Source organism: Phyllostomus discolor, chromosome 5 (assembly GCF_004126475.2).
Source record: "Phyllostomus discolor isolate MPI-MPIP mPhyDis1 chromosome 5, mPhyDis1.pri.v3, whole genome shotgun sequence".
Classification (NCBI taxonomy): Eukaryota; Metazoa; Chordata; class Mammalia; order Chiroptera; family Phyllostomidae; genus Phyllostomus; species Phyllostomus discolor.
Window position 1 is genome coordinate 161643908 of NC_040907.2, and position 17338 is coordinate 161661245.

At 57.8% G+C, this 17338-nt stretch overlaps 1 long non-coding RNA gene across 1 annotated transcript in view; it reads right to left on the reverse strand.

The window, feature by feature from the left end:
* The window catches only part of LOC118500479, a 37064-nt gene extending 22598 nt beyond the window's left edge, over positions 1 to 14466 (reverse strand). Inside the window, exon 1 of the long non-coding RNA XR_004903037.1 lies at positions 14453 to 14466. This is a non-coding gene — a long non-coding RNA (uncharacterized LOC118500479). The remainder of the gene's footprint in view (positions 1 to 14452) is intronic.
* Between the last annotated feature and the right edge of the window lie 2872 nt (positions 14467 to 17338).

The following is a 17338-nucleotide window of genomic DNA, read 5'->3' on the forward strand; positions in this document are numbered from 1 at the left end:
CAGCGCTGGGCCCAAAGCAAGTCTGGTCGCACGTTTACTGCTGGGGTGCTGACTGCCCAAGACGGGGAAGAAGCCTGGTGGACCCAAGAGCTCGTGGAGTCCAGATGGCCTCTCGGAAGCTGGGGGACGTCGGTGGTCCCCCCTGTCCCACGAGTGTGTGGCTTAGGTGGTAACACAGCAGATCACACCCGAGGGATGCCTCAGAGGACATCCGTTTCTCTTCCTCGGGCTGTCACCGGGATAAAAACACGCCCCCCACGTGGGCTGGCCCGGGCTTCCCTTGAAGGTGATCTGTTCCTCATCAATGATGTGAATCCCTCTCCTCCAGCAGCCTATCCGTGGGTTGATCAGAACATACAACGGCGGGTCCCAGGTAGAAGTCCTGCTGTCTGCAGCGGTGGTTCTCAAAGAGGGGCGATTTTATCCCCCAGGCACAACTAACAGTGTCTGGAAGTAGTTTTGATTATACCAACGGGGGGGGGGGGGGGTTATGCTACTGCCACCTAGTGTGTGGAGGCCAGGGATGCAGGTGAACACCCTACAATGCACGGGACAGATTCCCCACAACGAAAAACCATCTGAATCAAATGTCAACGACACTGAGGCCACATCACTCTGGTCTATGGCTACTTCTCTTGAGGTTTGGTTTTGGGGCTGCCTGCACCAGCATGAGCTTGGGGCACGAGTTAGAAATGCACATGCTGGAGCTGAACCCCAGACCTACTAAGCTAGGCTCTCGGGGGCTCCCTGCTGATTCTCAGGGGGACCGACGGTGGTTTAACAGGAGTCCTCCCACATACCGTGATTTGGAAAGTGGCCTTCCCAGGACCTCTCCAGACCCACCCACACCCTCCTTCCCTCTCGCGGTCCTCTGTCTGGGCTGGGAATTGCAGAGAACGAACCCTGGAAGCTGCTTTAGGGACCAACACGGCTCTCTGCCACGCCCCAGACTGTGCACTGAGGGGGAAAGGGGTGGTGAGTCGGGGGAGGGGACCCTGAACACCGGAAGGGACCGGTGAGGTCACTCAGTCCAAACCTTTCTTTTCACAGGGAGGAAACTGACATCATTAAGAGAAAGAAAATCCATGCTTGGTAAAATTCCAGCGTTGGTCACTGTTATTTTTTCTGTTCGTTTCCATCTTAATCAAAATCCTATAAAAAGGAAGTGGGGGAGGAAAGGCTGGCTGGAAGGAGGTGGGGAGGTAAGGAGGTGCATTCTGCAGTAATGAGAGAGGAGGTGGCCAGAGGAGAGGTGCCGGCTCCAACCTCCCAGCCGGTAAGCGGTGAGCCCCTGTCCCATCATCTCAAGGCAGCAGTGGCTCCTGCATAGTCCGAAGGCCTGAGGGGACTCCAGCTGACAAGGCCATCAGAGCTTCCTATGCCAGGCACAGTAAGGACACGCTGACACACGGTAAATCTCAGGGCCTCAAGTATTCTCAAATTCTCTGCCCTTACCCACACCTGTGCCCCAAATTCCTAATGGGGAGGGGATGGGTCTTCCTGGCACGCCACGACCAGAGCCAGAACTCCACTGTAATCACCCTCATGCGAGGGAACATCCGGACTGACACGTGTTCCCCTAAAGGCAAGAAGGTGCCTCTCACATCACATGAACATTCTGTAAAAACGGACTAGGCTGGAGAGACCGTGGCTCCATCGGGTGAGCCGTGTGCCCAGGAGGTCACGTGGCAGGTCACATGGTGCTAGAGGAGCAATAGGGAAAGCCATGAGCTTCAGAGTCAAACAGAGTCTGACTTAAAGTCTTTCGCTGCCACTCAAGAGCTGCAAAAACATATGCAAGTTATTGACATCCACGGAAGGAGTTGCCTACTCACTTGGGTTCTTGGTTGGCCTATGAGCATACATGGCTTCTTCTCCATGTAATGAGGCCATGACTTCCCTTGAGATTGAAGGTACCCGACTACCCCCGCATCCTTAGCTCCAGAGGTGGGCCCGTGGCCCAGGAGATCAGTCAGAACATTCCGACCCCCAGCCACAGCAGCTGAGTCAGCAGAGTCCACGACCCAAGTTAGACCAGGGGAGCTTGCTTGGTCCTGGGATTTGGAATGGAGGTCTCTGAGAAGGGAAAGCTTTCTTTATTTTCTAATTAAAACTGAGAAGACATAAACCTAAAGCTGCTGGGGCTGCCACACCAAGCAAGCCCACCAACGCAGCAGAAATTGGAGCCCTGATGACATCATTTAGATCCTAGATCCAGCTGTGCCCAAGTCCCTAGGAATTCTACTGATATGAATAAATCTCCCTCTGTTTGCCCACACCCGTTGGACCTGGATTCTTGACATTAACCACCACAAGCTCTAAGTAATACACGCTCCAAAACCCTGTTTCTTCATATGACAGTGGAGATGATTTTAGTTTTGAATCTCATATGGTTGTGGTAAGGATTAATCACGATAAAGCAGCAAGTATAAAGTGTTGGCCTTTAATGTCAGTTTCTCTTAAAGTAAAAAAACTCCGCTGGATTTGATTTGAGGCTGTGGTAGAAATGACCACACACATGACACATTTCATGTCATCCGCTAGGTAGTCCCAACCCCTTTGGCATCTCAGTAAGGCTACATGGCCAGTCCTGGCCAAGGGACTGTGGCCAACCTTAAAGAGCTGGTGTTTGACCCTCCATCTCTCTCATCTCTTGCCATGGTGACCAAGGATGATCATGAAGAGATGGTGGCACTGCAAGATCAAAGCAGCCAGAGGACACTGCCCAGAGGACAGCTGCCTTGGAGAGCTGCGAGGCCGCATCTGCTGTGTTAAGCTTCTGAGCTTGGGGAGGATTTGTGAACGCAGCTTTGCCTGTCCCATACCGACTGACAGAGGGAGCTTCTGAAGAAAGACTTCCACAGCCAGGCACATGAATGTCGTGAGCATCTGAGCCTGCACGAAGGGGAACCCATCCGAGGGGGTGGAGGATGCACCCCCAAGACGAACACCACACGTGCCCCCATTTTGCAGAGGAGCCACCCAGGCCCCCAGGCTCTGTCTCAAATTTCTGAAGTGCGATGGCCGGCCCACCTTGGGGGTCTACCAGAGGGGATCCCTGGCTGGGAGGAGGGGCAGGGGTTGGCAATGCTGGGACAGTGTTCTTAGAATTGCACGTCACACAACAGTTCCTTGCTCTGACCCAGAAAAACCATCTAACTCAGAACTCATGCCTAGCTCCCTCAGTCACCACGCACCCACCCCAGTGACCTTCTAACGATTCCTGGAATGTTCTAGTCTCATCACTTCCCCAGAGCTCATTCACATGCTGTCCCCTCTAATGTGACCTTCACATGGCTGTCTCCTTTCCGTTTTTCAGACCTGGGCTTTGGTGGCATATCCCTAGAGGACTCTTCTTGATCTCGCTGTTGAAAGCAAGTCCCTTCAGTGCTGCCTTTCTCGGCTTCCTGCCCATTTTCTCCTTCTTCTCCCCACCCTATGCCTCCCACGTCCTCTTCTTCTCCATCAATACAGCTAACACTGACTGGGTGTTTCCTCTATGTTGGGTGGAACGCTAAAGTCACTACATGGGTTATCTCACTTGATCCAGCAACAACCTTAGATACCAATCAGGAATCTTGGTTTCACACAATAGAAATCAAGCCCATTTGAACAGATGACACATTTATTGGAAGGGTATAGAGTAACTCACAGATTCATTGGTGCACCTGGAACCAAGCAAGGCTGGATGATGAGTCGACTCAGAGTGTTCTGTCCAAGTCTTGGACAGAAGCATTCCATTTTCCAAGCTCAGGCCAAGGCCCTTCCCAGGCTGCCCTGGGGCAGCATATCATCTGGCCACGCCAGCTCCCACGACTGGTAACAAGGCTGCCTGGTGAGATGCACAGTGGGCGGTTCCCACACCACAGGAAGGAGCTTCCGATGCTGTCCAGCCTTAAAGTGGTGAATCCCCACAATCTCTGAGGCGGGCAGGACATTCAAGTCCCAAAGTTTAAAAATCCACCGGCCAATAGCCATGCCGCCTTCTTAAACCACAAGCCCCTGAAGACTGTCCATTTGAAGAGGGGCAAACGGTGAACCTGATGAGGTGCACCCACTCTTCCGGTTTCGTCTGCTGATGCAGGTGAGCAGGTCAGTGTCCCGGATGGACGGACATCTGCACCTGAGTTTCTGACGGCAGGCCAGATGGCGGAGCCGAGTCTTACTCCTCCAAGTGGCCAACAGCAGCACCCCCTGGGAGCTTGTCAGGCCCCACTCTCGGGTCCCACGGCAGCCCCACTGAATCGGGGTCCGAATCTGAGCAAAATCCCCAGTGATCCCACATCCACGTGAAAACGCACCACGTGCTGTTCTCCCGTGGTGGTTCTCAGACCAGCTCACGTGATGGAATCAGTGGGCAGTCTTTACAGACTATTAATTTACGCCTCATCTCACGTCCAGTGATTTTGTTACAATTGTTCCTGGGTGTGGTCTGGTCATCAAAATGTTGAAAAGCTCCCCAGGTAACTCTCATGAAAAGCCCCAAGGTTAAGAACTACTTAGGAAGACATGATTAAGTCCAATCTGGAGCACCCTCAGAACGAATGGATATTCTCATGAAAACTGTGTCCACCTAGGGAGTCATTTCTCAGCCCCTCCCTCCCAGCAGGCCCCGTCCAAGGTCCGTTCTGGAGAAGAGATTTTAAAAGCCAAAGGGCGCTGCTTGGTCATTGCCTCTCTGAGCAACTTACTCTAGATCATGGTGGTTTAGTTTTCTCCCTAAAGCCTTTGAGTTCAAAAAAGCAGTAAAAAGGACCCCAGAGGTCATAGGATTTAACTGTCTCATTTTACAGATGAGGAAACTGAGGCATGCGGAGAAGAACTGGGTTTTCAAGCATCACCGAGGCCGTGAACTCCACCCTCCCTATTTCTGGACAGCCCCTGACCCCGCACGCCCCGCCACTCCGGTGAAGACGGGCACATGATGTTTGCTGAGCGCATGGTCAAAAGTTCATCCCGAGACAGTTATTACTAATAACGAGGTTAAAAGCTCCAAAGCCAATCCAGTGCCAGGGGCTCCCCTGAAAGCCGTTTTCTCCACTGGCCCTCATCTAATTATGGGTAGGTAAGTAATTGGAAACAGGCTCTACCCGACGGACAGGGTTTCAGGAAGCGGAAACTTCTAATACAATTCTGCCTGGGAAGAGTCTGCTCCTCCCACCGTCAGGGGCGGCTGGGACTCGCTCAGGTTTGCTCTGGGGAAAGGAAGAAAGAGCATGCCCGAGAGCAGTGGGGGAAACAGGCGTAAAGGACAAGGTCACCGTGGTCTGAGAGAGTATGGGCCCCTCCACCACCCCAGCAAAGCCACATGCTGGGCTCTCGTGCTGTGGGGACTCAAGGCTGTGTCTGTGCCTCAGAGGCTGTCACTACGTCAAGGGCTAGGTAAAGCCCTCATGGGCATGGTTGGATGTGGTCTTGAAGTTACACTCATGACTAGGTATTAAGTACTAGGTAGCAGGTACTGAACTAAGTACGGCTTATGTTACTCCACTGAATCCTTGCATCCGTTCCATGAGGTAGGTACCCCCTTTGACAGAGGAGGACACTGAGTCTGAAAGTGCTTTCAGTGACTTGTCCGTAGTCCCACACAGAGAGATGGAGCCAGGACTGGGCTTCAAGTCCCTCAGAGCCCAGAGCTCGCGCATCCATCATGCCCCACTGTCTCATGTAACTTGTGGCTGCAACAGCCTCGATCCCAGCCAGGACCAGCCTGGGGCTTGCAGGTGGGGAAAAGCAGGGGCACCGGGCTCCCCGGGGGCTGACGAGCAGATGCTGCTCCGAGGCGAGTGGACGTTGGAAGGAAGAAAGCGGCTCCCGCAGACTGAACGGGAACAGATGCATCTCTCGAATGCTCTCGCGCGCCAGCCACGTGGGTGCTGCTGACCCGGGAGCTGCCAACCTGGCATCTGCCGTAGGCCCTGTTCGCTGCACTGGGACCACGGGACCGCCGCCACCGCTCGCGCCATCTGGCATTCCAGTGGCAGAGACCCTGCCGCTCATGGCTGCGTGTAAGCTGCACAGGTCTCCAGCGGATACCGTTTAACAAGTTCATGGCTCCGTGTTTCCCGAGATGGATTACTCAGAGCCCCACGCTCGGGTGCCAGCATTTCGGCAAACTTGCAGATGGTTTCTCATGGTTGCCATCAGCCTTGTTTACAGGGCTGGTCTTCTGCGGACCACCATTTTCCCACCTGCTGCCCACCAGCTGGGCTGCCCCTGGCTGGGGGATGATTTCCAATCTTTCTCTCTTTCTCCCTCCTTCTCCCTCTCTGCATTTTTATTCCAAGCCAAATTTCTCACCAGTTCTAAACCCTATGTTGCATTTTTGTCCCCAATTTTTAAGCCCAATCTCCAATTTGCATCGGCCAGGGGTGTGAAAAATACTCTTTTTTATGTAACGAGGGTGGTGGATGAACCTCGGGCCCACCCTCCTTTTTCCTTCAGGGTGCACAGAAGGTTCTGGAAGGCCGGTGCAATGCTGAGGTTTGGTGGAGCGGGGACGGAGGGGGAGGAAGAAAAGGCACCTGGATGTTGAGCTCATCTGCATGCAGGTCACTGCCCAGCCATCCCCATTCCTGCCCCTGCGGCCTCTGTCGTTCTCAGGACCCTTCTAGAAACACCTCCTGCTCCTTTTGCGTTTTGGGCGGAGGATGCAGTGAGGCTACCCAGGCTGCTCCTTAGGAAGCCGTTCTCCCCAAGGCCCTGGTGCTGCCCTGGAAGACGGCCGCGAGTCTCCCCTGTGCTCTGGCCCACAGACACACCTGGCAACACCGACCCTTGTCCGGGCGCGGCCTGGGGAGCACAAAGCCAGGCCCCTCGGGGGCTCTCCCTGCCTACCCCTCCCCTGCATCCCCTCCAGGTGCCTCACCGCCTGCAGCGCTGCTTGGGGATAGGGGTGGAAGGGGGACTTGCTCTCCTGTGTCTTGTTTCCTTTAAGTATTTTCCCTCTGACCTGAGTCCTTTCTGTGGCTCCCCGAGGGTCTAGACTACGGAAACTCCAAAGCCAGGAAGAGAGCTCCTTCTTCATCTCCCGTGTGCCATCACAGGGAGGCCTGTGGAGAAAGGCAGGACTCCCGCTGACAGACGGAAGGAAGGACCAAGAGGGGGAAAAAAAACATAACAATCAGCTAATATTTTAAACATAGGATCCTGCCACAGGGTAAGTGAGCGATGGGCTCAGAGGCGTGTGGCATCTTGCCCAAAGACACGGAGCAAGTGCTTGTGGAAGAGCCTGCACCGGAAACGAGTGACAGGAAGCCAGGGCAGGGACGGGAGCGGATCCCGACACCTTCCACCCCGTGGGCTCATCTGGGAGTCCGAATCCCCTGGCCTCGTGGGACAGCTGACGTGACCACGAACTCGGGGGAATTTAGGAGTGATTCTGTGCCCTTTGGAAACCATTTTCCAGATGGAGAAACTGAGGCCCAGAGAGTACACACCCCCACAGCGAGCTGTAATGTGCAATCCACCAACCTCCCCACGACCTCTGCGGTCACTGCTAACAAGTGCGGGACACCGAGGCCAGAATGTCATGGCCGGCTCAGGTTCCTGCTTCCAGAAACCAGCCCCTTGTCTCTCCTCCATCCTGTCTACTCCCAGCAAAGGAAAAGTGTTATTCCTTTTTTTTTTTTTTTTTTTTTTTTTTGCCATTTCTAACCAATGTATTCCCCAAGTCATCCTGGAGGCCAACAGGGTGGGGAGAGAAACACCCATGCCTGTGCCCAGGGGGACTGCCACGAGCGAGAGGTGATGCTAACGCCCCTCTGCCCCACCCAGGGGGCGTGTGAGGGGGGCCAGCAGGTCACAGGTGATTCAGAAAGACTCACTGACCCGGAACCCATTTCTCAACCTACCCACACAGGTGGGCCCTGCCTGTGGGCCATGGAAGGAGTTGGAATTCCACTCCAAGGGCAGTGGAAAGCCACGGGCAGTTTTAAGCAGAGACGTGGCAAGATCTGAGAGACTTCATCTTAAAGGCACCACCCCTGTTCAAGTTGCTTTGTGAGACAGGGACTCTATGGGAGACCAGGGTGGCATCCGGGACCCATAAAGAGGCTTCCCTGAGGAGCTGGGCATCGGTGGGGCCCACGCTGAGGCAGCGGCCAAGGCCAGGGAGAGCCGAGGGGCTTTCAGACGGACGGACGGACGGACGGCAGAGATCAAGCCCTCAGCTCTCGGAGATGGACCGCAGGTGGAGGAGAGGAAAGAGAAGACTCGAAGATGGTCTCGGGCTCCCCCCATGAGTGGGTGGGGGGCAGGGCAGGGCTCCAGGGTCCTCCTGGCTCTGAGGTGCTACCCCTCAGCAAGTGAGGGAGACCACAGTGAGGTAGCATGTGGGTAAGTTACCCAAAGAACCATCCGAACGAACTACAGGCACTCACACAGCCCCGGCTGTGTTTGCCACAGTCAGCCTCCATTAGGCACCAACTGTGTGCTGCCCAGCACAAAGCCAGGGTATATCAGGCCTCACCTGGGCGGAGCGGCAGTCTAAGGAGACATGGGGCCAGGTGCGTGAGGTCCCAGGTCCCCTCTGCCCCACGCCGCCCTGCGCTGCCTCCCCCACCCCCGTCCCTCAGGTGCCCACCCAGGAGAGCACCAAAGGGCCATGGAGGTGGAGGCGGGGGCTGCAGAAGGACAGAGGGACCCGCCAGCACCGGCTAGGATGGCAGAAAAGCCAGGAAGTTTGGAAAAGTTTAATTTTAAAATAGAACTGTCGCCTTTACTACCAGTCAGTAAACGTGGGGTCAGATCAAGTGATTCGAGCGCCAGCCTGCCAGAGCCCGTGAGGGGTTCTCTGCTCAGTTTTTGCTCTTTTGCTAAGAGGAAAGGCCTGGGGGAGGCGAGGACAGCCCAGGAGGCCTGGGTTCTGGTCCCGCGCTGCCCCAGAGAGGGTGCCACGCCGGAGCCTGGGCGAGTCGCCTGCCCAGCCAGGGCCTGGGGGTCATCTGCAACCCTGGAGCTGGGGCGGGTGCTCCCTAAGGCCCCAGCGCCTCGCCTGTGCCGTCAATCTGCTGTGCTCGGGACGGAAGTCACCACAGTCCCTGCCCCAAGGGTCCGTGGCTCCTGTAGGTCCTGGTCCCCAGCCCTCTGTCTGGAAGCCACAAATCACGGCGCAGGGAGCTGAAAGGCCCTCCCTGCCAAACGCAGGGCACGCGTCACCAGCAAGCAGCGCCAAGCTCTGTCCATTGGGCAGAGGAGACAGGCACATGGTGACAAGCATTTGTCACCCTAATGTAACACAGAGAGCTGGCACTGACTCTCCAACGTCCATCTGTCCCCCCCACCCCCAGGGACTGTGGGCTGGGTCACCTCTGACCTCTCTGCACCCCAGGCCTCCCCTCCTCTCCGCGCCCTACTCACTATGGTTTGCCACCCCCCCCCCCTCGTGTCCAACCTCATCTCATGACGTATTTTCCCGGGAGCCCACTGGGTCCACTTACTCACAATTATCTGTGAAGCAGCCATGAGGTGCCAGACACAGTCTGTGGCGCCGCGGGGTAGCCGGGCGTGCGGCACAAACAAGACAGCCACGCGTGCCCACCAGGAGCCCCCGAGCCGGTAAGGGAACGGCCATGCCATCTGTTTCAAGTTTTCACTGATAGTTCGTGCCACGAAGGAAGCTAAACGCAGGATGATAGGAGGATGGCATGACCCAAGTTGCAGCAGAGCAGGGCGGGGGGCGGAGCGGTGCTCTGGGGAGCCGGCACTTGACCGAGACCTTGGGGTGACCAGGAGGACAGCGGGAAGGTGAGGCGTGGGGAGGGCACAGGCCGGGTGACGGGAGCCACGAGGCCAGACCACGGTGGCGCTGGGGGCGCACGCTAGTGCCTGTGGGCGGACGTCCAGGTGTACTTGGCAATGCCTCTTATTTACTACTAAGGGCGTGTACTAATTTTCTAGGATGGTTACCACCAAGTGCCAAAACGGGGTGGCTTCAAACACCAAAACTGTGTTCTCTCACAGTCCTAGAGGGTCGAACCTGAGCCCAAGGTGCTGGCGGGCCGGGCTCCCTCTGGAGGGTCTCGGGAAGGAGCCCTCTGGGATTCCCCCCGGGCCCGGTGCCTCAGTCCTCGGGGCCCCTCGGCTGGTCGGCGTCGCTCTGGTCTGTCCCCGCCGAGTCCTCTCCTCTCCTCGTGAGACCGCCCATCGCTGGGCTGAAAGCTCAGCTGAATCCGGTACGACCTCGTTTTTTTATCACAAATACTGAGAATCTATGTCCGGATTGGCTCACATCCTGAGGTCCCAGGCAGATAGGAATTTGGGGGCTGTGATTCAGCCCGCTACAGGACTCAGGTAGGGGCGGGTGTGATAGAATTTATGTTTCAAAAGTCTGACCGGTGTCCGAAGTCAGTGTTCAGAAATCTGCAGTGTCCGGAATGGACTGGGGTGAGGAAGAGGAGAGGGGGAGGGCCCTGGGGAGGTGATGGAGGGCGGGGCTTGGCGGGGCGGGGCTTTGGCCGGATGGGGCTTGGCAGGGGCAGGGTGGGGGAGGTGGAGAGAAGGAGACAGACTCAGAACTTGTTTGGGAAGTGGGGTTGACACGGTTGGTCACGGACTGGATGTGAGTGACAAAGGAGAGGGGTCAAGAATGCCTCCTGTTGTTTGGACACCCGGGTGGCTGGTCACTGACCACACACAGTTCCAGGGAATGAAACGACCCCACCGATATTCCTCCCTAATCCCCGCGTCGATGGGCGGCTTGCACAGCAGAGGGCTCTGTTCCCAGGGCAGGGATCTGAGCCGTGAGCACAAGGCCCCCGTCCCCACTCTGCAGCTGGCAGCTCCAGGCTCAGCCTTTGGCTTGGCGAGTGGTTCCCATCCAGCAGGAGGGGCGAGAGCAGACCCGGCTCCCTGGCCCTCCCGGGCCCCCCTCCTGCGTCTCAGGGGCATCCATGGGGACCGCTAGGGGGCGCTTGGCGGGATCGCTGTTGCGGCAGGCTGCACCTCAGACCTCCCCATCAGCCCAGCCCACGAGACCTTCGGACAGGAGCAGAGCTCACGTCTAACCTCTCGGCTTAGACAGAGAGGTAGGGCCGAGTATCCGGGCAGCAGGAAGGGCGTGCTGGGTCCTCAGACCTTCTAGGGTCCCCGACAAGGAAGAGCCCAAGTCAAAATACAGGTAACAGAAGGAGGCAGGGGAGAAACTGGAGTGCAGACCTCAAAAAGAACTCTGTCCCCACTGCAGACGAAGTCTTTGAGGCAGCATCCCAGGGGACTGGGTTGGAGAAGGGGGCACTTTTTTTTCCAAATGTTTTATTTATTTATTTTTAGAGAAAGGGAGGGAAAAAGACAGGGAGAGAAACATCATTATGTGATTGCCTCTCACGTGCCCCCAACTGGGGACCCGGCCCACAACCCAGGCATGTGCCCTAATTGGGAATCGAACCGGCGACCCTTTGGTCCACAGGCCGGCACTCAGTCCACTGAGCCACACCAGCCAGGGCAGAGAAGGGGACGTTCCTGTTTTCCCCTTGCCCACTCCTCCACAAGTAGCCCTGAAGCAGCTTTGTCAACTCGGGAGGGGCTTGTGGCCATTGGAGAGCAGTGGCTTCTGGGAAGCGGGCAAAGAGGGGAGGGAATAGCCCATAGGCTTGCATGCATGCGTGTGCACACGGGGACACACACGTGCGCACACTGCTCGGCAGGCTGCTGCCTGTCGGCCGTGTGCTGTGAGAATAAGAGCTCTGCAAACACAGAACCTGAATCAGGTCGCACCTCCAGACCCAGGTTCCGGCTGACAAGAACTACAGGGACGGAGGAACGCGACACGCAGAAGCCGGAGGGTGCCAACAGCAGGAGCCTGGTGGGGACCGCAGAATAACCGGCCCGGTGGCTGAAACCAGTACGTTGCACAGGGGCGAAGAAGAAGGGGAGGAAACCCACAGCTCAAAAGAGACATCAGACACTTGACTGCTTGCAAGGTATGGCTCTCACTGGGGCCGCGACCTGAGCAAACCAACTGTTTAAAAAAAAAAAAAAAAAAGCAGCTGAGGCAACTGAACATCGAACCCTGACGAGAACGATGGCTGATGTTTTCACGGGGGATGACGATGTCGTGATTATGTTTTTAAAAAGAGCCAATATCCGTGAGAGCTGCCTGATGCCATCCATCTTCCTGGACAGAATGCTGGGGTGTTGGGGACCCCCCCAAAAGTCGCCCAGAGCCGGGGGCAGAGAGCACAGAGGAGGAGTGGCCGGCTGGCCCTGTTGAAGGTGGCCATTGTCGAAACTGGATGAGGGAGCTGGGGCTGGGTGACGTGCTTCTTTCCCCTGCTGCATGCGTTTGGAGTGGTCCATGATGAACAGAATTAAAAAAAAAAAAGACCTGTGGCCAGCAGACCCCCAGCTCTGCCACTGACCAGTGGGGCCCCCCAGCCAGTGCCTGGAGCCAGTGCCCCCCTGGGGTGAGGACGGCTGCCTTGCAGGGACTGGTGTTCTGCCAGAGCTCCGCCACTGTCAGGGGCTCCTGCTCTTTGTTTGTTTGTTTGTTTGTTTGTTTGCATTTGGTGTGTTTCTCTTGGGATAATCTCACAGGGCATCAAATTACTGAATCATGCTCCCCCAGGACTCAACTATTTTTCACGCCCAAGAAGGCTTGCTGGGCCACCCCACTCGGCCAAGGGAGTCCTTCCTCTGAGTCACTCTGAACCCCTCCCCCGGCGCACGGCTCTGGTGCCCCATCACCCTTATGTCGTAATGGCCCGTTGCCTTTTCTGCACCTCCCATCAAGACTCCGAGCTGTCCTCAGCACTCAAACAATTATTTGACGCACTAAGTGGCGCTAACAGTCACACTGTCAAACACAGGGGACGGAAGTCTGGCTGTTGCCCACGACCTCCCGGTTTCTGGGGTACCCATGTTTGCAACACGACCCCTCTATCCACCCGCACCACCAGAGCCTTCGCCACCTCCAGCGCTCTGGCCTCGCCCTCCTTTCCACGCCCTTGGGCCCCGCACGGGGCCCGGCACTGAGGCCCTTGGGATGATGGGAATCATCTGCTAGTGGCATTACAACCAGATATTTTAACACTCAGACCAGCCCATTACACAGAGAACTGAGTGAGGGACTGTTTCAGACAGGAGAAACGGCTGCTGGAGGCCCGCAAACGAGCGTCCCCCGCGGCCGGAACAGACGCTGAATCTGCTGGAGCAGAAAACGTCGACGGGCCCACGTGCCTGTACCCCCGTTAGTCGGGTGGGCGGCAAACCCAGACCAGACCTGCAGGGGGCTCCATACCCAGGAGGGCAACGTCCAGAGGTGCTGGCGGGGAGAATCACGCCAGCCAAGGCCCTGCGGAAGGGCGCCCTGTTCCTCCAGCTGTCAGGCACTTCCGACCTCAGGGAGCGCACAGGCCCCTGCGGCCCGGAATGCCCAGTCTCCATGGCCCTTCCAGAGAGCTTGGCCCCGTGGCTGAAGGTCGGGGCGGAATAAGGAAAACCTTCCTTGGCCCGAAGCAGCCTGGGAGAGTGGGCTGTGCCTGCCAGGAGCAGAGCGGTCACCGCGGGTGGGTGTTTGGGTCCTGCAACAGCACCAAACCCTCCGCTGGAAGCAGGGCCTCTCTGCCCCGTCAGAATCCCCCTCCGTGCTCCCAAGAGCGGCTCACCGCCCTCCCCTGCCTCCCCCTCCCTTCCCCTCCCCTCCCTCCCCTTCCTGCTGCTCACTCAGTGTCCCCAGCTGCAGAGCCCATTCTGCAGAGCAGCTGAGCCCTGGCCTGCACCGCCTTCTCACCCACTCACTGTCCCGCCCCGGGGAACCCCAGCCTCATCCAGCAGCTCCCCAGGAGCTGACTCGCAGTAGGCGCCCGGGTGCAGGGGATGTCATGAGCTCTGAGTGCAGGATCCAGCTGGGCCCTGAAGAGGGGGTTCCCATTCCCGGGAAACTCACCACCCAGAGAGGAGGCCGTGGGTACCGACAGCCTCCGGGGCAGGCGGACCCAACTACACACACCGGGGCCGGCTCCGGGAGCCCTCTGATGTCCATCATGGCAGACCGAAGTCCCAGGGGCCCTGGCTTGGGGTCCCCACTCCCCAAGGTCACGCCGGCAGTGGTGGGGCCAGAGCTGTGAGATGTTCAAGGAAACAGCAGCCCCATTTGAGCAGCAGAGGGGAGGAGAGGGGTGCAATGGTGCAGGGGCGGGGGGCAGGGCGGGGGTGAGGCACCGGTTCCAGGCACTGCAGTATTTCTGAAGTTTCCAAGACACCACGGCTGTTTCCCACTATCAGCACCTAGGAAGCAGGCACCAGCCCTGCAGGCTCACGGGAGGGTGCAGGCGCCCTCTAGTGGATGGAACAGCCTTGGGTCTTGGGCTCCACCTGCACCCTCCAGCTTTGGGACCTGCTTCCCTGAGCGTGCATGGGGGGTGGGGATCCCTCCCGCCTCCCCCCAACCCCCCCCCCCCGCCCCTCCTCAGCCATTCCCCATCTTCCCACAGATCCAGACACAAAGTTACACATTCTCCCCACAGCCTTTCCCAGCTCGCCCAGGGACCTCAGCTTTACTAAGGCACAAGGTGACACCGTAAGGAAGACTTAATAGGGTGGCCTGACCAGGAGGGAGTCACGTTACCGCTGGCAAAGTTTGCTAGGAGTGGCGTACAGATGTGACAGAGGCTGCCGGGGGGGCACTTCTGGGAGGCACCCACTCTCCCCTTGTGCAAGGTAGCCCCAACTGTAGGACTCTTGGAACCATCAGCACCCCACTTTGCAGGGGAAGAGGAGGCCGAGGAGCCATAAAGGGGAGGAAGAAGGATCTGAGCTCACTGCTGCAGTAATAGCACTGGGGCCAGTGGGGTGTGGAGCCCTGGGCGCGGAGCAGAGCAAAGGAGGAGAGCCGATAGAAGAAGAGCCATGGCCCACCTCCCCCTACCCCAGGACGCTCTGCAACCACTGCCAGCCTCCCGAAGGGCTCCTGGGACAGCAGGTGGCAGGCAGCGAGGGGGTCTGCTTCAGTCCCATAACTGCCCATATCTCCAACGGTGTCACATCCTTGTGCACGTTTTGCCCAAGGGAGGCCACCCCAGGAAATGTATGTCAGGGATGCTTTGTTAGCCAAGCACGGTCCCTGCCCTCAAGGAGCTGTGAGTGCATCAATTAAATGCCAAATCAGTTGTCCATGCCACACTGGCCCTCCTGCACCCACACAGAACTGGCTTGCTCAGTCCCGCCCCTTTGCCATTGACATTGGTGTTCGTTGTGACTCTGGACCCCGCCCCTTTGTGATAAAAAAGACCGGCCCATCCATCTCCAGAACAGACCCAAATCCACCCACCTCCCCACCTGCGTCCCAGACACCAGTGGCTCTCTCTGCACTGCAGCTTCCTCCCTTCCCCTTCCCTCCAGGCCGCTGCCCACAGACCAGCAGCAACGCCCTTCAAAGGGCGGACCCCTGGGTGATCTCCCCGTCATGGCTCCCTTGCTCGTGCCCCCTGCACCCTCTGGGCCCGGCTGCCGGGCTTCAGCCTTTTTCCAGCTTCTCTACAGGCCAGGAGGGAAAGAGACCGTTGCCTCTGCAGGGACGTCCACAGTTCCTGGCCTCCTTCGCAAAGCTGGCTGTACCTCCACCTTCAGGCTCTTAGCTGAAATCAGCTTCCTGGGAGAAGGCTGCCCCAGCCCACACCCCACAGTCACGCACCCACAGCCCCCACTGGTGCTGGGCGCTGCGCCCACCCCAACCAGCATTCTGTGCACACGCCTGTGCACCCCCTGAGCCCGCCTCACCACCTGGAACACCAGCTGCAGGAGGGGCAGGGTGTCAGCAATGCTCTTCCTCGTGCCTCCAGCCCCTGGCCGCAGTCGGTGGGCACTCAGCAAACACGGCCACGCGTGAACGAACAGGACTGTGGAACGAGAGTTCAGGAGAAGGGACAACCACTTCCAGGTGACAAACAGCAGAAGCAGAGGCACAGCGGAGGGAAGGAGGGTGGGTCTGGGACACCCTGAGTGGTCGGGTTTGATGGCGGCGAACAGTGACGGCAAAGAAAGGACAGGTCGTCTTGGAGGGCTCAGGACTGGAAGGTGGAGGGTGCTGTGGGGACCTGAGGGGAGCTCACCTCGTCACCCCAGGGGGAGGGACAGAGCGGCCAGGCCTGGACCAGCACACGGCCACGGGCAGAGGCAAGTTCACAGAAATGAGACCGAGACAGAGGCCTCCCCAGGCCCTGTCACCTCCTGTCTCTGCTCCAGCCGCACAGCAGACAGGAAACACAGACTGGGAGGATCAGGGACCTGGGGCTCCACGGCTGCCCTTCATTCCCACCGTCCCCACTCCTGTCTCTTCCCTTCCCTTTCCTCCACTCGGAGACTCCATCCTGAGGTCCCAAGTGTCTGTAAGAAGCCCCATTGTTAAGGAGCACCCCGAGGCCCTCCCAGGAAGCACACTTGAGTCCCCTGGTTTGGGCGGTGGCCAAACTTTTCATCAGCTCTGGGTCTAGGAGCCCTGGATGGAGTTCTAGCGCCACCTGGTGGGCACATCTGGAATGTGCGGCGTGGCCACACCCTGCGTCCTGGGGCAGGCGGGGCCAGATTCAAGCAATCTCGCTCTGAAATGTCAAGACCTCAGGAAGGCTGAGGAGGCCGAGAGGCACAAAGCACCCCTTCTGAACTCGGCTGCCCGTCTCCGCAGCGGCATCTGTCAGAGAATTCCAGAAACCCTGGCCGAGGGAGCGAGTGGGCAGGTGGAGGCAGAAAAAGCACAGGGTCCTGCCGAAACTTCTCGGAGTTGGGGGAAAGACGCAGGCTCCCACGGAACAGCATAACATTTACAACGTGCTCACTGTGTCCCAGGCTTGGTGCTGAGTGTGTCGTGGGCATTCATTACTTCAGTGTACATCCCCTTGTTATACGGAGGCAGCTCATCAAGACACAGAGCTGGCGAGTGCAGAGATGGGACTTGAACCCAGGCAGCCTCAGCCGGATTTTAGGCACCGAATCACAAAGCAAAAGCCCCTCAGCGGCAGTCTTGTCACCAAGGCAGTTAACCCAAAGACCCCAGTCTCCGGCGTGGGACCTACCTGTCCACACTCCAGTCTGTTGGCAGTTTAGGGCTCTGTGCCCTAAGAAAGCCATGAAAATAAACTCACCCCTGACTTCCAGGGCACGGCCCTCCATTCCTCATCCCGAAGTCCCAGTCCCATCCAACACCCTCCGCGCCAGCACTGGCTTCCCCTCCCCCAGCAGCTGTGGCTTCTTTGTCCCCATTGGGCAGGTTTAGCTCCTGGGGCAGACACGTGGGTCCTGGGAGGTGGGCTTTAAACAATGGCGGTAACTGGAAAGCCCCACTGCCTAGGGCATCACCCCCCTTCTTATTTCTCCCTCCACCCTCATCCCTATCCCACCCCCA